We start from the raw sequence: 22282 nt of genomic DNA on the forward strand, positions 1-22282 counted from the left end.
GGTTCCTGTCTTCTCTATGGCACGAAGTAATCATTTCCTTTATAAAATGCGCGGACTGGAAACGTTGCTCGGCATTGAGCACCGTGTACACAGACATTGTCAGAATCGGTACAACGCTCTGACGAAGGGAATTGCACACTGTAATTTTGAGCTGCAAATTACACGCCAGCACCTTATACCCTTCATTCATACAGCTGTTCTATCTTTTTAGGACAAAATTGCTTCTCCATCGCTACATGTGCACACTAATTCCTTCGTGTTTTATATGCAAGAGCATTTCTTTGCTTACGCGTGCCCACGTTGTCCTAGCAACATATTTCGCCTCGATAGGACGATTCGGTAGCCATCGTCAAAAAAAAAATACATTTAGATGGAAAGAGCTCAGCCCTCCCTCGAGGAATTCAACCCGGGTCCGCAGCGCAGTAAGCGAGTATCTTGACACGACGTCAACAATTGTGGAAGGGGCGCGTGAAACGCCCGACTAAGGTGATGTACAGAATAAAACCTCTCATTGGGAAGAAATGCAATATGATGTATGAGAGGAGCGAGCACTGTTCGCGAGAGAATAACTTTGACTTTTTGGATTAGGAGGGCATTTGCTTCACAACTACAAAAAAAGCGAGAGATCACGCGCAAGAGCGGTAACAATGGGTCTGTCAGCTAAAGAGGTTAAACCCATCTCACGTTGACTCTCTGTGTCAATGTCCATCATAGCGACCGTTGACTTCAACATTGACATATGAAGTCCAGCGAACAAATGGTTCGCGGAATTTCTCGAAGAATGCACCGTGGTTAGAACACTCCCTTACATGTTTCATGCCTAAAGCAAAGACCGGAGGAGTCACACATATTGTCTATGCTAGAGCTACATATCATTTCAAAGCGTTCAAATATGTATCACACTTCAGCATTCACTGCCCCCTGATTGTAGCCATGGCAAACGATAGAATATATGTTGAATAAATGTGTGCCATGATTGTTCAATAGTGTGTGTGTGAGAGAATGCCCTCACCCTAAGGACAGTCATCGTGAGATGGGTTCTAGCATAAATTTTTTTTCCCGAATTACATTTCTGTGTGAAGTAAGTCTTTCAGATTGTCACCTCGGCCGGAGGTACTATATCTGAAGACGCAGACAACTGTCTAAAAGTGTTATGCTTCAGGTTTTGCACCACCTGTTCTCGCTTGGCCGACAAACAAGAGACAAATCGACAAAGAGTGCTAAGACATGCCTAAGTTCGAATGAATCAGACAAAGTAAACGTTAATGGTTCATGGATGATGAGCTCACTAAGAAGCTTGGGCAATTTATATTTGAGGAGGGCATTCACTTTTTAGAGCGCAGCACTTACGCGCCCGTTCCTGCGGCGATCGTCGGCGGCGTAAACGAGCGTACGAGCCCCGCCAAAGATGAAAAAGCGAACGCGGAACAGGGGATGAAAGATGCGAGTCGCGAACAGTGAAGACCAATGAGAGCTACCCCTTCAGTGACGTACGCGCGTGAAACTGCTGCCATGCAGACCAGCCCCACCTCTCGATGCGTGCTCGTATCTGGTGTCAGCCGGAACGCTCATTTCGTACTATGGTCTGCTCGTGCCCGCTCACTCGCGCTTGTTCGGTTTGCTTGGTTTGGTCCCGTCCGTGCTTGTTTCGATTGGCATGGCTTGAGACTGTTTTTTAATCTGATTGTGTAGTAGTCTCTGAAAGTCACGCGGTATCAGCGATTACACTGCAATATTCAACAAGTCATGTATAAAATCTGGCGCGCTTGGCCCACAGATCAGATTTTCGGCCATTGTCGACTCTGCTACATGTCTCTCTCAAATTCTTTGCCTCAATATATCGCGAAATGAAAAGACGTATGGAGCTGCACTCAAATTTCGCATTAGGGAGTATCGTAATCTTCAGTTAACTTTTTCTTAATATATGTGTACCTATTCAACAGTCTAAGCCCATCAAAAAGACGAAAGAAGAGTTCCTCTATGTACTTCGAGCAAAAAAGATTTCACCACTGCATAAACCGGCCGAGGACACCGGTTTACTATGTACTGGGTTTAGCCTCTATTGTTGAAAGTACGATATAAAACACACAGCAATTACTTTCCGCAACATGCATAAACAGCCTTTCTCTTTTGACAGTCCGGTAGTATTCGATTACAAAACACCTATTTCAGAAGTACACATTGCAGGCAAAGTTCATAAATATGGTTGTTGTCTCTGGGAATTCCTTGTAGAAATCGTAAAATCCGGCGGCACTTTAGCCATGTTTGCCTTGCACACAGATCGCAGGCAATGATCCCCAACGCAACAAAAAATTGCTTTCGAAGAGCTGACGCCAAAAGAGGTGGACGAGCGCTATAGCCTGCCATTTTTCATCCCCTCCCCCTGGACAGCTTCGTTTAGATGTACCTCTACGAACTTACCCAAGAAAACGTAGCCAATATGTACAGAATGTTTTGAATGTTTATAAGTGATCACTTGCATTATTTACCAAACCCTATTTAAGATTCATTACAGGCAATTTCTCTGGCGAAAACCCACAAAGGAGCCACCTGATACTTGTCCACCTTTTCATGCGATGTTTTACTTGCTCTTGCCGTTACTGACAGGGTCTTCAGAGTTGCGAAAGGGGCTAAAGTTGTGCTCCGCTTAATACTGCGAAAATCACTTACTGTCGAAAGCAGTTCCTCATTCTAAAATTCTAGGCTCGTTCCCCATTTCATAAGATTGCCGCACAGTTCCAGGCACCGAGTGTTTCAATGAAGACTTTACTTAATACTGCAATTAACATCTACCTCGGGAGCAATCTGATATTTGTTCACGTGCGTTGGTTGAGCAACTGCGCCCCACCGTCTCCCTGACTACTCAACCAACATGTGCAATGCAGACGATGGCTGTGGGCTGCTAGCTTCTCGTCATTGAGGGATATTTCCCAGAGACTGCAGCATGAGCGCGTGGCTGGGCATGCTTGTCAGCCCCCGCAGATTCCGTTTTCGGAGCAGAGAAAGTTTCAATTCTACCCTACAGCTGCGAAGGGGATCGTAATTTTTCATATCCTGGCGTCGATGTCATGAAATGAAAACCTTGATTCAATTCTGTCACTGCGAACATTCTTTTCAAGTGCGATTATGATCCTACATCTGGCCACTTAGGCACCTCACAAACCCTTGCCAGAGTACGCGAGATGTATTACAGGCCCGTGTTTTCGGCAAGCGTCAAACAGTACTTTAAAGGCTGCCCTGAATGTCAGCCGCGAAAGTCACCGCCTATGAACCCCGCCGGGTTAGTTCAATCCATGGAAGCACCTCATAAGTCAGTCGACCAAGTGATCTTGGACATTCTTGGGCCTTTTTCTCTGTCAACCGACGGCAAAAAGTGGGTGAGTGTCACGACGGACTAGCGCGCTATCTCGAGACAGAGGCGCTCCCACGAGCCACGGCTACTGAGGTAGCGCCGTTCTTCATATGCCACAATGTACTGCGTCATAGTGTCTCGTCCACTGCAATCACAGACAAAGGGACGGCATTCATAGCACAGATCATGCGCGACATTTTTCATTTGAGCAATACCAGGGATCGAACGACGACTGCTTACCATGCGCAGTCCAGCGCACTTACGGAGCCGTAGAACAAGACCATCATGGACATGATCTCTATGTACATCGACGTTCAGCACGATACACGCCATCATATCTTGCCTTACGTGACATTCGAGTATAACATCGCCGTACAAGGAACAACGCGCTTTCCACCATTTCGTCTATTTTGCTGTCGCGAAATTGAGACCATGCTGGATGATATGCTGCCGTGTCAAGACGACCAGTGTCTAACTACTCACGCCGCAGAATTGGCTCCGCGCGCTCAGGAAGCTCGCCAATTTGAGCGGCTGTTCATCGGTCAGCAGCAGCCCGCAGATGCACGGGGTTATAACATCCATAGCAGGCAAGCATGCTTCAACCACAGCGACCTTGGGGGGGTGTAGACTCCTGTTGGCCGCCGTGGCCTAAGTGAAAAGTTGCTGAGGTGGTATTTTGGCTCATGCAAGGCGCTGTGCCGTATTACTGATGCGAAGTAAACTACGAAGCCGTTGCTGACAGTGCGGCTCAAACATGGCGCAGACAATAACTTAGCGCTGACGCTGTTCGCGTCGTGCTGATGAAACCGTATGTTGCGCGTTCGTAATTATTTTTTTTCTTCATTTACTAATTTTTATATTTCCGTTCATATTTGCAGCTAACGCGGTTACCCCTCTGCTGTATTTGTGTCTTTCCTGTAGCTGTCACAGCGTTCTTTGCGCGAGCGTGTGCCTTGCCCATGTTTTTTTTGCCTATTCTTTTTTCTTACATCGATTCTTAACAATCGAGCCGATTCTCTTTTGGAGGAATCAGGGAAATGTGACCTCCAGTTGTGGGCACAGTGCTAGAGATGAGGCAGGACGGACAAGGAGAAAGAAGTACGCGTGCAACACCCCCCCCAAACGACCCCGCTCGATAGCCGCTGTCGGTTTTCGGGGGCCAGCTGTCCTCATTAAACGTCGCCAGTCCTCTTTGAAGACACGTGATAATATAACGGCCGCTTGCGCTGTAACAGTCAGCAACGAGAGGTTTCGCTCAACAGAAGCATTTTGCACACGAAATGATCAGTGTCCTTTCTTTATTTTTTCTTGCTCTTGTTTTTACAAAAAATACCTGCTGCTCCTCCGAATTTTCTAGACCATTTTGTTTACAATGCCCTCATATCTCTGTCCGATTCAGAATAAACACACTTCTTCGCTTTTCCCGACATGAACCGTCTAGCACATCTCGTGCTGCTGCTCAACTGTGGGGTGAACAGTATATGCAAGCTTATTTTTCAGAAAGAAATACGCTAACAATTATGATACTCCCTAATTACGAATTTGAGCGCTGTTCTAGACGTGTTTTCATTTCGGGATATATTGGCTTGCGTGAACAACCTGTCTTGTGCGGCACGTTGCAAACGGAGCGAAGTTAAGCGCGACGGCCTTGCCATTCGGGAGATCGCGAGAGGCAGCGCATATTAGACGTGTGTGCGCGTTTCACATGCAGCCGTAGCAGATTACCTCAGCTCATGCAGTGGTTCGTTTCTATATATGGCATTGATGGCGTCATCAGTGAACAGACGACGCGCACTACTCCGGCGCCATCTCGTAGCGATCTTCGCCGCAGAACACGTCCTGTACGGCGCTGCTACTTTCGTCTCAAGCTTTCGCCATAGCCTTCTCCTGCGCTTCCCGCTTCATGGTTCCGCGGCGCCCTTCTCCTCCTCTGTCCCACTCCAACTCTCTTCGCTATCGCCCTCTTTATTCCCCCCCCCCCCCCCCACTGCGCCTCGCGTTCGCTTGTTCATCCTTCTCTATGTTTTTTAGCTTGATTACGAGGGATGCTGACGCACGCCACAAATGCAGGAGCCTAAGGGCTGCGCTCTAAAATTAATTACGTTCTCTGTCCGAATGCTTTGCTTTCACCTCGAAAGCAGAGATCGCAGGCTTTTCTGCGACAAACACAATTATGCATTGTGTTCATAAAGTTCAAACTTTTGGGAAAAAAATAAAGATAAGAAACCTCGCGCCAGACCGTCGCCCGAGCTCATTGTGCCAATTTATTCTTGAATTGTGAATGTTGTCATGGTTATGGTACTTGTGCTTTACTGCTGCATCTTCTGTATAGAGTTGTATCTGGCTTCGTTTGTATAAGGTACGTTAAGGGAAAGTTTTACCAGGTTTTTCTCTCCCCTCTACATTCCGTGAAGGCTGTCTGCCTGACGAAACTGTCAAAGTTTCAAAGTATTGTCAAGTTGAGCGAAACCTGTTGCGAGCGCATATGATCCAAAACTATCACGATCGAAGTACCAATACACGATAGCGCAAAGTTTGTTGTCGTACGCTCATGTTTGTCTTGACCAGTGAAAACAAGCTATTTATTCACTTTAAAGAGCCATTTCAAGTATCTGGGTAGCATCGCAACCACGACTAATCATTGAGCCTTGTAGGCGCAGCAGACTTGTTCCATATTGCTATGCTGACGGAATACGAAGCACGTCCAATAGAAATCGTTCCTAAGGCTTTATCGTTTAAGGGCAGTGTTCACGCCTTTGAAGTCGAAGATGTTTGCCGATAATGCATGCATTGAGGGCTTGAAGCGCCTGAAACTTTTGAAACTCTACACTGGCGTAGTACAAAATTACAGCAATCACGCAGCCATAACCAGGAAAATCTTTGTGAATGATAAATTCTGACCTTTGCACTTTAACGTAGCAGCAGACGGTCATGCACTGTTTGTGATCACATATTTTATTAAGCAGACAGCAGACAATGAATATCATTGCAGAAGAGCATGTTCATGGCTGTGGAGTTTCAGATTCTCTGAAAAACGTTTTTCCTTTTTTTTTATTCTGGTCTACTTTCGACAATAACACAAAGTACAAATGCTAGGGCAAGAGCCACATACGACGATTTTCCCAGGTATTGGGGGTTCCACCCACACGCGCCACTCAGATTTATGAGTCAATAAATTTGTTACCTCTTTCTCCAGTTATTGGGTTGGAGTTGGGGAACACATGGGCTGCAGTTTGATTAGTTTGAGCTCGCTAGTAAGCCAACAGTGTAGGAAACACGGATGTAAGCAGCGATGCCAGACTGCCAAAAGGCTTTGTTCTCCGCTTTGCTTACAGCGCCGCCAGCTTTCTGATGTTGTTTGGCATTTGTTTACATGAATCATCTGACCACACAGGTGTAGACTACGGGCATCAGCCTGCGTTAGCTCCCTGCCTTTTTCCGATGGCTTCTCTCTCTCTCTCGCTCTCTTTGATCGAACAACGAGCTATTCTCCAGTTTTCCAGTCGTTGCAGAGAGGCCATTTTTTTGCGATTGTGTCAGAAATCGAAAACGTGTGCATGGCCGGCTTCTGATAACAGCACATTTCGAAGCAGACATGTCCGCTGATTCCACAAGTGTAAAAGAGCCATTCGTAAGGTACATCTCTATCCTCTAATGACCTACAATTGAAGGCTGATATTGTGTGCAATGTGACAGACGGAGCTGCATAAGCGGTTGAATCGCCGACTCGGTCGTCGAAAATATGACACGTATAATATGTATGCCACTGGAAAACATATATTAAAAGGTCTTGTCCAATTCTTCGTTCCCAGCAAAGCTGTCAATCTAGAAACAGCAAAGCTCCGTTTGCCACAAAGCGAAATGAGTTTTGGAGATGCAGAATACATATCGCCTATGACTTATTTATCGTAAGTTCTTTGTTATCAATCACAAGAACGACGTTGATGGCTTTAATTTGTCTCGCAAATTTCCTCATGCTATGAAAAGAAAGACAGTGCAAACCACGCATCACGCAATATCACAGTCTGGCACTCTTGCGAGAGGTGCGAGCTTGCAGTGTCGCAGTGGCCCTACTATTTCCTTGTCTGTGCCATCTATACATTGCAATTTTTGCACGAACAGTACATTAATTGCGTGACTGACCTATTGCTTCAAGATTTAGCTATTACAGTAATACGTTAACATGTATTACTGATATTACGTGGAGGCACTCCGCTTCAAAGCTGTGCGATGAAGACAACGTGAAGTTCACGTCATGGTCAGCACACTGGATCTTTACTGAAAGTTTCAGCACCCCATGTTCACTTCCATGTTCACTTTTCTAAAGACACTGGAGATTGCGCGAGATAGTCAATGATGGCATTGTTAGACTTTGCATGCAGATCCATTCATAGAGTGGTGTCTTCCGCGTTCTGAACTCATCACCGTTGTTTCTACCTTTCTGCCCGACGTCGCTTAGCTTACGCAGCAGGCCAAAGAACTCCACCCTAGGTTGGCGTCGCTGTATTTCCCTTAAGGAAATCACCTCGATCAATATACCAATAGATATACACACCATTTTCTGAAATAAAGGCACTTTCAATAATTCCCCCAAAAGGTGCGGCATTACGGTAAAATTGCAGCAAAGTTTAAGCGCTTTTTCGATAGTATTCGTAATAGAGAATCGTGCAGCACAACCTACGCTGCTCTCAGCGCTAAAGTTCCTATTTCTGTAGTTCCTAAATTTCTTGAACAGCGTGACATAAGACAAAGAAAGGGGAACGAGACAAAGCGCGTTCTAAGCAAAGAAATACACAGTGCTCTGTCCGGCACGCTTATCTTATCGTCCTGTGTCGCACTTTTAACAAAAATCTGTCGTTTGACAACATGATACACCAACCAGGCCAAGTGTATGTGCTGCTTCCTCTAGTTTTTCATACACCCATCGTTAACTCCAAACGCGGTTGCATGGTTGGCTCTAATTACGAACAGATAATGCACGGTAGCCCTACGTGTGATAACGCGCGGATGCGCCCAAATGTGTGTTTTTTGCGTTCTGCTAACCCTATTCGACGTTTTACCGCTTCATGGCTTACGGGAGCGCCTTAAATGTTTCATACACAGCGTAACAACATATCTACTCACCAGAAGGAATGTGCAATAGGGTCCACTTAAGACTCTGGAAGAATGGTTTAACCAGAAAATAAAGCCTACGCTCTTCTTGCCTTTGACAGCATGCAGCTTTCGTCCGACGTCCGCGATGCAAAAGTTACGGATGCGTAGTGGAGCTTTAACTTCGTCTGCAGCACTGGAGCAGCGACAACGTATGGACGTGACAACAGAAAAGGAGCGAGTTACCCGTGCCGAAGCCGTTGCAAGCAAACGTTCAATATGAGCACCGCGTTGCCACTGCGTTTTTCAGCGCCTGTGACAGTACTGCCATTGTTGCTCCACTAGTAGAGAACGTTTTCGTTTCCACCATCTGTGAACGTTTCGCCAAAATTGAAAATTCAGCTGGGGCACTGTACACGCAACATAATAGGAGCATCCTAGCACCTCGGTGTGTGCGCTCCTTCTGCTTCGAATTGAGACAAAGCGACAAAATAGCAACGATCAGTAGTCTTTAAATAGACAATGTAACAGTGGTCGTTAACCTCTTATGTTATTGCAGAAGATATTGCGACAGCATCGCGCAGGATACAGCAGAAACCCCAACACAGTGATTGCTAGTAAACCCTGTCCACTAAGTTAACGGAAAAATCACTTTACGATGCCACTCTTGGCTAAATCGCAGGAAGTCGAATACCAGGCGGCTACGACGATACTTGTAAAGCCAGCCGTCTGAACACGTACGACCGCTGTTTTATACATACTTCAAAGCTGGATTAGAAGGAAAGTATACTCAGAAAGTGGCCATGACAGGTCAGCAGTTAATATGCTAGGAGTCGAACAAGATTCAGGCAACAGATAATAAATGGGAGCGCCCTTGAGGAACTTTGTTGAAATCCAAATTTTATGAATATGGCTGGTCTGCAAGTTTCACTAACCAGGAGTGATCTTGTTCGGAAACTACGTCCTTCGTTCTTGCAAGACGATATATCACGTGGCGATGCAACACTATTTTAAGACAAAGTCGTTTTCAGCGAGTTCCTAACATTTTCCCGCATCAGGCATGTTGCTTGCCTGTTACCATGCCTACGGGCCTTTCGCGGATATAATGTAGCCTAGAAATGCGCGCCAGCACGTGCTGCTGGCTATCGGCCACTGAGATTACTGGCCGTCGTGATTTGGTGAATGGGTGTGCGTGTACATATATATATATATATATATATATATATATATATATATATATATATATATATATATATATATATATATATATATATATATATATATATATATATATATATATATATATATATATATATATAAACACAAATAAAATTATTCCACAGCCGGGTTGGAAGAGATGATCCTTAGCCCAGCAGCCCCATGTTACAACGAATAAACCTTTGACTCATGCCCCAGTGAGCATAATAGAGCATCCTGAGTGATTTTCTGTGTGCAAGCCAGCACGTTGAGGGGCTTGGCGCGTTTTATTCAAATATCCATTATATGAACACAGTGCAATGCAGACCCTACCAGCTTGGGCTATCTTTCTTTCCCAGACCTAGTAGCCACCGTAGTGTCTGTCGGTGCGGGTTTTCCGCAGCGATGCACCGCGTCCCCGACACCGTGGAAACGTGCTCCAACGTGTTATCCGAACGCCAGCCGAAGAGCTCCAGCGAAACCCTGATCGCAATGAAGCAAGGAGGGTCCGCAAAGGCGAAATATAATACCGTATTTACTCGATTCTAAGCAACCCCTTTTTTTCACGATCGCGATGCCCAAAGTGAGGGGGGCGGTGCTCCCCCTCCCTCTTTTCGCTGCGACATCATGACGATACGGGTGCGAGAAATAACATTTTATTTCGCAGACATTCAAAAGAAGAATCGGTACAGACAGTGAACCCACCGCTTGTGTCGGATGCTCAGTTACTATCACTGCCACTCGAGTTCGTCGCACCGCTTGAGCCGCCGCTCTCGGTATCCCACAGCAGGTCGTCTTCCGTTCCCTCGAAGTGGTTTGGGATCGAGCACTTCTTAAGATTTGACAACAACGTCCACTTGTACCCGTTTCCACGCGTCCGAAATTCACTTTGCCATGGTTGATGGGGACGCTTTTTGCAGCTTTCGCCGTACAGCCGTACAGTCCGGTTGTACGGCGTACTCGAGCCGCGGACGCCGTGCCACCTCGGGACTCCGACGGCTCCGGCTCGATGACAGAGTGAGCAAGCGCGCTTGGCGGCCTTGGCTACAAGCTCTTCCTAACAAATAGGGGGGTGCTTAGATTCACATGCAAACTTCTTGCGCAGTTTTCTCGCGAAATTAGAGGGGGGTGCTTAGAATCGGGGGGTGCTTAGAATCGCGAAAATAAGGTATCTCCGTGGTTCAGATGCAGAAATAACCTGCTGTTGCGTGTGTTGCGCAAGCTGTGGCTCAACGCTGGTGGCATCCAGATGCGGGGCTATGGAAACAGGAGTGATGCCGTGAGCATGCAGCAGTACGGGAACGCAAGGCCGATGCAAGGCGGCAACGGCGGCAAGACATGTATAGTTCTAGGCGATTGTGCTCGCGGCCATCGAGTGCTTTCTGAGCATGTATGTGAGCGCACGTGAAACCATGCGCCTTTATTTAGCCAGCTTATATTTACTGCGGCTCGTACGGCTACTAAATCTACTAGCCTGACTTCGTGCAATATTCCAACCTATTGCTATCGCATTCATTCTTTCGTCCTTATGGCGTAATTGTGGTTTTTTGAAGAAATAAATTAGTAGAATCGTCCAACGGCCGCATGCGAAATTGAGGACCCCTGTATAGCACAGAAGCACGATACTGTAACCATTACGCCATGAACGCTGTTCGGATTGCAGTATTCGCATGTTATATCCTGGAAATTATCTAAAATTATTGAACACCTCATCCTACGTCAAAATGTGAGCCGTCCCCGAAGATAATGGAGTAAAAATGAAGGTCGTACACCTGCACAACCCACGTAGCGCACTCACAGCGTAAACTGGAAGCGCGGCTTCCTAAGAGACCGTCGTAAACGTCCTGAGAACGGTAACTGCAACTAATGCGTACACGGAAAGTGGCGTTTCATTTTTCACATATTTATGGAAATACACTCAGGTGTGCTTTGTCATCCGAAGCGTAGGTCGCGAATGACATACAAGTGGGGCACCACGGGTACTTTGTTGTTTATAAATACAAAGTGGACACAAGACCATATACACGAAGAGCTGCATAATGTTTTGGATACAAATACCATGCCGATGTCTCTGTGCACACACCGTAGGAGGCAGGCGTTGTGCAAATCCTTTGTCTTTACGTTGAAATCACCCACAACAATTAGGTTCTGCGCATCTGAGGGTCACCGTGGCGGTGGTCCCTGGTCTCATGCTCTGCTGCACGCACATGAGAGTCTTCACGGCGAAGCTGTTGTGCCTGATTTTCGGCAGCACGCACCAGATGGTCTGCGCGGTGAAACATGTTTGTGTCGTTTTCACGAAAAAGAACTGTCCGCCCGGCGTCGACGTCGAGCTGCGGCTTGTGCTGCTCTCAGCACAGCAGTTTGCTAAGCCTGACGCAGCCTGGCTGTAGCCGCTCATGATTTCATTCTCAGCAGTGGTTCCTACCTTGCGAGGAGGCGCCATAACGTGTGCCGAAGAGCAAGCACAGGTATCGAGACTACGCGGCGCACATGTCACACCCCTTGACACGTGGCACGATAGGATGCAACTGCTACATGTCGTCACACCTGGTGGAGTACACGCAAATGCCATGCGAAGTGTGCACGTGTATAGACGCCATTCAGCGCGTATCTCACATCGCATGACAAAACGAGAACAGGGGAACCGAGACGCTCGATTTTTGTTAATCATGACCACATAAAGCCAACAGACAATGAAGAGACGGAAAGCATCGGGTAAATTAGTTGTGGTTGAAATGGACATGTATAAATTAAAGAAAGAGAAATGACAGTGGAAGAACAGATAACGTGTCGCCCGTAGAAGCCGTATCCACAACCTCCGCATCAGGCGTGGGTTGCACTACCAATTGTTCTACGGCGACGGCTCTCAAACCGTCCACCAACTTGAGTATTTATGTTTACTAGATCTAGCCCTAGGAATGCTAGCCAGCACCACTCAAAGCCATGATGGGCGGATGTAGAACATCCTTTTTTGCCCGACGGCGTGATGTAACACATGCTTAGGAGGGCTGGCACGGGTCTAATAAAACCTTGTGTGCTACCTAATGACAGGAAGGCTGCCAGATTCTATACCCTCGCTATGAATAAACGAGAGAAGAAGCGAAACTGAGTGGCTCGATTTTCGTTATGATTGACAAAAATCGCGCTCCTCAGTTTCTCGCCACCACCACGAGTCAATAAATTAATCTGGTTTCAAGTGTTTTTGAATGAATGATATTTAACAACATAGTCACAGCGTGGCTTTCAGAGAAGCAGTCACTTTCAAAGTTCTCACAAAGGCAGCTCTTGACTGCAGTATATACCAGTCAACCAAGTTTAGTCGTAGTATGGTGTTGGTGTCAATGCCGTCATCTGTGTCGTGTGATGATTGTGTTACCCTCATCATTCTTGTACTGTCATCATCGTATATTTGCCATCGATATGATTGTTGTAAAATTGCCATCGTCATCACAGTATGGCGACTTATAAATGTTGGTGCTACGACAGTATCAAACGTTAGAGTGCCGCTAGACCAAAAACATTGTCCAGATGTAGCAACTGGAAATAGTGCTATCAGAAAAGTAAAACTATGTATTGTAATAGGACTTACCCTGAATCGTCGTCTTGATTTCTGGATAAATTTGCATCGCATCGGTTTCTTGTGAATGCCCTATTCGCCTAGATTCGCATGAAATGGTAGAAACCCGTTACAGCTAGTTAGTCGCTTCGGAAAGTAAGGGCTTCAGGATGCAAAATGCTTCTGAGATCGGTGCTCGCTTTTAAAGCGAACCTTCTTTTTTTTCTTTTACCAAGGTTTCGTGTCCAGCGGTTGTTCGGTCTGCCAGTATTTCGCCCGATATACTTGTGGTTATAGATACAAATTTTGTTTATGAAGCGATGGTAGTGTTTATATGCCGCTGGTGCGGAAAGACTTACAGGCACAGCGAAGAGAGGCGGGCGATATCTACCTGCGCTATCGAACATGGGGCGTTCAAAAGACTTCAATGCTCACGGTAGCGATGACACACCCCTCTCCGCCCCTGAAGGCACACACCTGGCAGGGCAGGCCAGTCGCCAGCCCAGCGTTCCACAGAGATTGTAGGACAGGCCTGGCCACCACCGCGGGAGGGAACGTACACGCCTACAGATTGCTGGAACTGAAACGATTGCAGTTACAATCACCTGTGAGGTCTGGCCAGTCCCAGAGCACGTGGTGAATGCTGGGAAGGGTTCCATATTGGGATGTCGAGCACTTGACCGTTGGTGGCTGCACTTGAGATCCGTCGTTTTATGCCTCAAGCAATGGGCGCTTCATCGCGGGCACGTAAGCCCACCATTTCTTTCATGCATGCGCGTGTTCAATCAGTGCGAAGTAGCTGCGGATTTTCCCGACGAATACTTGTGCACCTCTCATGAGGCCTTTCGGTGACGGGTGATCGCTTCATAGGATCATCTCCCGTAGCCCCTTGCACTGGTCGACAGATGCATTAGACCATTCACAGTCTGGAGCTGATGATAAAGGAAGGCCAGGTTCCGGTCGAGCTGCACCAAAAGAGTGAACGGACAGCAACGTCGCCGTGGTTCCCGCGTGTCCGGTGTTCAACCCAACCAGACACAATTCCCCGCCTTTTCTGCAATCCTATTGCAGATGTGTTTTACAGTTATATAGAAACAGGATTCTGTAGTACTTTCTGTTGACGGACAAGGTGGGACCCGAGAGCACACCAAGAGTTTACCGGAATCAAGCAATACGTCACTTAAAACATTTAGATATAGCTTTGCATCGTAAGCATCCCTAAAGCGCGACTACCTTTTAATGTATAAAATGAAACGGGGACGTTCATATGTATTAGTTTTGTGTTGCCACCTCTTTGGCAAATAGATATGTACCACAGTATAGACCGGCTTATACAGCAAGAAGATTGAACAAATTAATGAAATTGAGCGCTACTTCCAGTGTGTAAATAAGTAAAAAATCAGGGCACAAAAATTTTGAGTATAATGTCGGTCTATGCGTATCAAAACACACACACACATACCTGCTATGGGAAGAGCAGGTATTTGCAATGGCTTGTTCGATTTTGTATTTCTTATATTTGACCTAACCCACACTTTACCCGCTGTATATCTGCCGATTCTTAGCCGATGTTCCTGAATACAGGGTATCCCAACTACCGTGCAACAAATTTTAAAATATGCAAGCGCCACGTAGCTGGACAAAACGAAGACAATGTTTGCCGTCGTTTGGAGTTAGATGGTTTTTTGCATTCCGCCTGGTTGCATAATGAGTCTTAATTAGTGAATCGACCTCTCGAATATCTTAATTAGATGAAAAGTGCTAATAATAAAGTTGTAGAGCGAAATGAAAAACTCCCGATGTAGGTGTCTGTTGCTCAACACATGCTACGTGAAAGTGTTTTTCCGAGCCTGAAAGAAGCCGGCCACTGCATACAAAGTGCCTCCAGCGGCCGGTCGCACGTCAGTTCACTTAATACTGAGCTTAATACATCGTAATACTGAGCAAGTCACCGACTTCGAGATAAGCGTTGTCAAGCTTCCGGGAAAATGCGCGGTTGTTTCATATAAGGGGGCCGAAACGCTTCTCTAACAAACCAATGAATGGTCTCATTGCTGAAAGACGTCGTCTAACGCATCTCATGGCCCAAAAAAGTGTTTAGCATTTTAAAAAATTGGAGGACGCTTAAGCTTCGCCTTCAAGAGTGGGACGCGACAGCGTTCCCGTCGACCCGCCAAGGGGTATAAGACAATGCGCTACGGCACAGCGATCACTTACGATGCGCCCCGCATCGGACTTAGCGCCCACCTATCACGCGGTGAGCGTCGAGCAACGCAGCGTTCGGCGCGGCAACGAAACGTGCGCCTGAGTGAACGGAACGAACCAAAGAACTCGGTGCCTCGGAGGGGAAACGATCTACGCCAGCCAAACGTCGTGATCGGCACGGGCAGAGAGATAGATAGTAATCTAAAGAAAGGAACGGCGCTTGATTCTGCAACCGGAAGCACGGCGAAGCGTCGTCAGGAGAGAGGGAGTCGGGACCGCGACGCGCCTGGCAGCGGTCCCAATGCGCGCGCGGCGCGCCTCCTGTCGGGGCAGCGCCGTACATTGAGAGGAGGGGGTCTTCTGTGTTTGCCGCAAGATGGCTCTGCGTGTGCGGAAAGCGCAGAAGAAATGCAGCGGAAACGCACTTCGCAATTTGCGACTTCTGTACGTTACGTGTTCATAATTACCGATATACACCGCAGTATAACTTTCCACGGCTCGTTTCGAAGGCAACACCGCATTCACTAGAGGCGCGTTTGTACCGCTTGGAAGCATCGAACTTGTGGCTGAGTGGTAGCGTCTCCGTCTCACACTCCGGAGACCCTAGTTCGATTCCCACAGGGCCAATCTTGGAAGTTGCTTTTTATTTATGAAGCGCCTGTCGTGATTTATCGCTCACGGTCAACGCCGCGGACGCCGACGCCGACACCCGACGCCGACGACACCGGCTTTTCTGCGACACGAGCTCCTTAACGCTATCGCGTTAATATGAGAGGAGTATCGCGCCGCTACCCGGCTTCGTCTCTTTTTTCGTCTATACGCCCGCACACTGGAAGCTACACAACGCGAAGCTAACAGTGTAAAGCCTCGGGCGAAAATTGGGTGTCGCGGAGGCGAGTGCGCCCGTCACGGTACTCCGTGACGGCCGCGGTCGACTACACGACGTAACATGCCGCTGCAATCTCGGAGGCCACGAACAGCTGGCGCAGTGCAAATGGGAAATTATTTTTCGCTCTTTTTGAGAATGCAGACGCATATGTTTCCCGTTGAGTTCGCTCTAAATCGGCATTTACGTACTACTGAGAATGCTCTCGCTATCACGCGATCACACATTGGCGGACCAGCTGCTTTCGATGACGTTGCACATGAGAGCATTGCGGAGATGAGAGCAAACGATTTCTCGCTTTTTTTCTCTTTTTTTTGAAGTAAGGTTGTGAATTTCCCTGCGGCATACAGTGCAGTAATATTTGACTTGCATCTTCACAGCTCTCTTTGCGACATATCCGCAACTTTCTTTCTATGTTCAAAAGGTGTTTCGGGGCCCCTTTGTATTTTTTATGCAAACGTAGTTGTTTGCATTGAAGCACAAAAGTAACTACGGCGCCGGTGTATATTGTTCGCAACATTGGAAATACGTATTTTGAAACTGGTGTCACCCTGGAAATTCCTTCCATATGGTTACTCCTGACGAATTCACCGGCTACAATTCGTAAAAAGCAATGCGTGCCGTAAGGTAAATTTTTAGTAAGGGATTGACTAAATTTTGTTAAATAAACGATTATGTACTTCGATTTCGCGCGTCAGTAATATAGGTGTCTTTGTGTGCTGAGCTCAGTGACGAGAAATATGCAGTCTGCCATAGGCGATTTTTAATGATTCTCTGTAATCTAACAGAAACATACGGTATAACCACTTTATGCGGACCGTATCATTAGCAAACTTCAGTTCCTTCTAATAAAAAGATAAATTCGTACATAAAACGTGATCGCACATTGTCATAAGTCTGAAACACATTCACCTCTTAATAGAATAATGCATCATATTCAACAAACTTTTCTTACGTCATATTTTCTTTCATTTAGCTACTTGGTATGTGCCTATCCTTGGCTAAAATGATTGATATTCGAAACTATAACGTAACAAAGACTGAAGAACCCGTAAATGGACGCAGCCTGAAATAAGTGAGAAAGAAACTTGGCATCGGACAAACCAAGATGAATACACTGAAAGATAAGCAGCGTAATATCATGAGCAATCTCGAAGACATAGTAAAAGCAGCGGAAGAATTCTATACGGACCTTTACAGTACCCAGACGACTCAGGAGCACTCTATTCAAAACAATAATGACCAGTATACAGAAACTCCTCCTATAACTAGAGAGGAGGTCAGAAAGACCTTTCAAGGCATGAAACAGGGAAAAGCGGCAGGAGAAGATGGAATAACAGGTTATTTAATCAAAGATGGAGGAGTCATAATGCTAGGAAAACTGGCGGCTCTCTATGCGAAGTGTCTAACGACTGCAAGGGTCCCAGATACTGGAAGAATGCAAACATTATACTAATCGACAAAAATGGCGACGTTAAAGAAACTAAAAAGTTAGAGGCCCATTAGCTTACTCCCAGTATTATATAAAAGATTCACCAAAATAATATCCAATAGAATAAGGACAACACTGGACTTTAGTCAACCAAGGGAGCAGGCTCGCTTCAGGAAAGGTTACTCTACAACGGATCACATCCATGTCATTGACCAGGTTATCGACAAATCCGCATAGTGCAATAAGCCTCTCTATATGGCTTTCATATATTACGAAAAAGCATTTGATTCAGTAGAGATTCCAGCAGTCATAGAGGCATTGCGTAATCAAGGAGTACAGGTCACTTACGTAAGTACCCTGGAAAATATCTGCAGAGATTCCACAGCCACTTTAATTCTACACAAGAAAAGTAGGAATATACCTATAAAGAAAGGGTTCAGACAAGCAGACACAATCTCTCTACTGCGTGCTTAGAAGTATTCAAGGTATTAAACTGGGAAGGCTTAGGAGTAAATATCGATGGCGAATACCTCAACAACCTTCGGTTTGCCGATGACATTGTTCTATTCAGCAACAATGCAGACGAGTTACAACAAATGATTGAGGACCTCAACAGGGAGAGTGTATGAGTGGGGCTCAAGATTAATATGCAGAAGACAAAGATGATGATAAATAACCTGGCAAAGGAACAAGAGTTCAAGATCGCCAGTCAGACTCTAGAGTCTGTTGAGGAGAACGTCTACCTAGGTCAACTAATCACAGGGAACCCGGACCATGAGAAGGAAATTCACAGAAGACTAAAAATGTGTTAGATCGTATGCGGCAGACATCGTGAGCTTCTGAATGGCAGCTTACTGTTATCGTTGAAAAGGAAAGTATACAATCAGTGCATTTTACCGGTCCTGACACACGGCGCAGAGACTTGGAGGCTGACAAAGAAGCGTGAGAAGAAGTTAAGGTCCGCGCAAATAGCGATAGAACGAGGAATGCTACGCATAAATTTAAGAGCCCGAAAGAGAGCGGTTTGGATTAGAGAGCAAACGGGTATAGACGTTATTCTAATAGACATTAAGAGAAAAAATGGTGCTGGGCAGGTCATGTAATGCGCAGACTAGATAACTATTCGACCATTAGGGTTACAGAATGGATACCAAGAGAAGGGAAGCGCAGTAAAGGATGGCAGAAGACTAGGTGGTGCGACGAAATTATGAAATTTGGGGGTGCTGGTTGGAATCAGTTGGCGCAGGACAGGGGTAATTGGAGATCGCAGGGAGAGTCCTTCGTCCTGCAGTGGACATGAATATGATGATGATGATGATAATGATGATGTGCCTAACCTTGGCGAATGTTCCTACATGGGTATCTCCTGCTGTAACACAACAAGTACAGAATCCTTAAATACAGTACACATTTACTATTTACCCGTGTATAAGCATGTCCTGCGATCCCTCGACAAGCATCATGCGCTGCATTCGTCATCTTGAAACCGCTACTCAGACACTCAGACGTCTCACACTGCGCATCTGTCAGATCTGCTGGAGCAATTTGGAAACGATGTAGTGCATAAACATTAAAAATTGCATGATGTTGCATTCCATGAGAAGGGCAAGCTAGCGGACCATCTGTACAACCGAGGTGTGGCAGTCACGCATGAGATTACAGTTAAGAATGACAGAAAGCTGAGCTAGTTGGTAAGGATTCATTATGCAAGAAAAGTGAAGCGTGCAGACAGAACACAAGAGAAGTGGACAACGCGAGCAGTGTTCGTGTTGCCCACTTCTCTTGTGTCTTGTCTGCACGCCTCACCTTTTTTGCATAATAGATTACGCTTGTCGCCTTCGTACCGGGTAAGCATAAATATTGCGCCCGGTACAAAGTTGCATAACACGAAAGTAAACGCAATCGTAGACGTTGCCGTTAGCCGTATGGTATTTATTACCCACTTCATTAAACCCTTGCTACACATACATAACGACATGTATGTTAGTTTAGTGAAGCCTCAGCAATGCCATTCCACGAATCTTGGCACTACTTTCGAGAAAATTTGTAAAATACGTGTAGAGGTGCTTATCATACATGCATGCCTTCCCGTCACCACATGTGCGATCTAGTGACCTACACAAACATGAGGTGTGTGCCATGGTGAATTTTCACAAAAATCAGTTATAGCACGGCGCATGGCTCACTAGTCTCAAGAAAGAAGCGTTAAGTCGCGTCTCTAGACAGCACATATGTTATACAACATCAGAGTAAAGTACAATGCACGTAAACCACACGAGGACTGCCCTTCAGAAAGTTGAAACAAACAATAATAACGCCGCAACGGCCTTAACAGTTACAAGGCAAAGGTTAATATTACAACTAGAAAAACAATTCTGCACGTTTTAGCGGTGGTGTTTCTGACTTTAGAACGTTTTCAGTTACCGTAAATTTCTCGAGCCTTTTTGTTCTTTCGAAAGCTCTGTGGCCGTATAACAATAATAAAAAAAGTTTCAGTGGTGGCGTTGAGGTACGTCTCTTCTTGCTACGCTGTGGTCCAGGGTTCGATTCCTCCTCAGAACCTTACTTGTTACTTTTTGTTAATTTTTTGGCAGTTACTCTGACCTGCCAAAAAGATTTTCGCCATTTAGATGTGGTTATGGCAAGTGACCTCAAGCAACACGTCCTCAGCGCCGCTCGACCAACAGAACTAATGCACCATAGCGTTGTACGGATCAGTGCGTTTATTGCTGTATTTCTCGTTTATTCTGCAGTTTTTACATGTCCTCTGTAGCGCATGTAAGAACAGCACAATAAACCTACTTGCAAGCGTGACCCGATGGTCTGACGCATGTGGCTGTCTGGCAGCAATAATGGCGTCTTACCCTATGAACTGAATCGTGGCAAAAAAGCTTTCGCCATCTCTGACAGCGGCCACGTGCAAAAGCTAAACAAACGAAAAAAACCGTCAATTAGTTTCAAACCCACGTATCCATCGTGGCAATTAGAACATTTAATGCAACGCGAACAAGATGACACATTTGATAGTTTCGCTATACTAATATTAATCATGGACTACAAACTGTTCAGCATTTTGCCGCATGATATTTATTGATTTTCGACGCTTCTAAAACCCACTTTTTTTACGTTTTATGCATGTACTGCCTTCCTTTTCGCGCACGTATTGAAAATAAACAGCCACTGCGTGTATCGAGCCTTCAGTCGCGTCGGCACTAATTACCATCGAAGTGAGCGAAGTGTGTTTTCTTGTTTCTGTTTAAGCAGAAACTCATCCATACGGAATGCGCTACTTTGAGTAGTTCTAGTTTAAGTTCTAATTTAAGAACTACTTTAAGTTCTAGTTTAGTTTAACTAGTTTAAGTAGTAGTTTCAGTAGCGCTACTTTAGGACAGTTCGGCGACAGTGCACAGGGAACACGGACTTAATTTTTTTCCTGTTACTCTGCAGTCCCTGCCACGGATCGACTGCTGTGAAGGGCCGATTCGTCCAGCAAAGACGGCTGCTATCTGATCATCTTCGGACATCGTTCGGGTGGCTACCTGGTGCATGCGTGCTCCATAGAGAAGTTGGCTACGACGGCGGCGCCACACCAGCGTACTTAAGGAGGACGACAGCCAACTGCGACTACCGTTCGGCGACAGTGCACAGGGAACGCGGACTTAATTTTTTTCCTGTTACTCTGCAGGTGAGGCTACTTGCTATCCTCAAACAAATCCTTACTATCCTTGCACTGTTGCCGAACACAACGTGCGCCGCGAGTGTCGTATTGCTTCTCGTTGATCGAGAGCCTACTGTGTGCTGTGCTTGTATCCTTACCCCACTTCTCTTAGCTGCCCGCTTTCGACCTAGTTATGACTAAGGACGCCAAAGATTTTTTTAAGGCCCTTGATGACTTGAAGCGCGAACTTCGGGCTGACCTTAGGGCTTTGAAAGAAAGTGTGAAATTCTGCAGTGACACATGTGATGGTGTAAATGATATCAAGCAAGAGTTAAAGGAATTGCGAAAAGAATTTCAAGGGTTAGTGAAAAGAAATGAAGAACTTGTAGCCGAGAACCGCAAGTTGAGCAACAGAGTCGAAGAGCTGGAACAGCATCAGAGATCTAACAATCTGGAAATCAAGGGTGTGCCAACAGAAGGAGATGCTACAGAGGTCGTTAAGAAAATTGGCGTCTTCTTGGGTGAGCCAATCGTTGACACAGATATTGACATTTGTCATCGCGTCGCTGTACACAACTCGGAGGAGAAAAACATAGTAATTCGTTTTGTACAGCGTACCAAGCGAAATGTAATCCTGCAAAAAAGCAAAAAACAAAGGATAACTACGAAATACCTTGACTACGGAGGAGAAGCTTCTCCGGTATATGTGAATGAACATTTGACTGTCTTAAACAAAAGGCTTCTGGGGGCTGCGATCGCCAAGAAAAAGTCTGCAGGATGGAAGTTCGTGTGGTGCTCTGGAGGGAAAATTCTTGCTCGAAAAGACGAGGGCTCGGTTGCTATCAGAATTGCTAAACAGTCTGATCTGGAGAACATAAACTAAGGATAATGGTGCACCCACC

Source organism: Dermacentor albipictus, chromosome 7, assembly GCF_038994185.2.
Source record: "Dermacentor albipictus isolate Rhodes 1998 colony chromosome 7, USDA_Dalb.pri_finalv2, whole genome shotgun sequence".
Lineage (NCBI taxonomy): Eukaryota > Metazoa > Arthropoda > Arachnida > Ixodida > Ixodidae > Dermacentor > Dermacentor albipictus.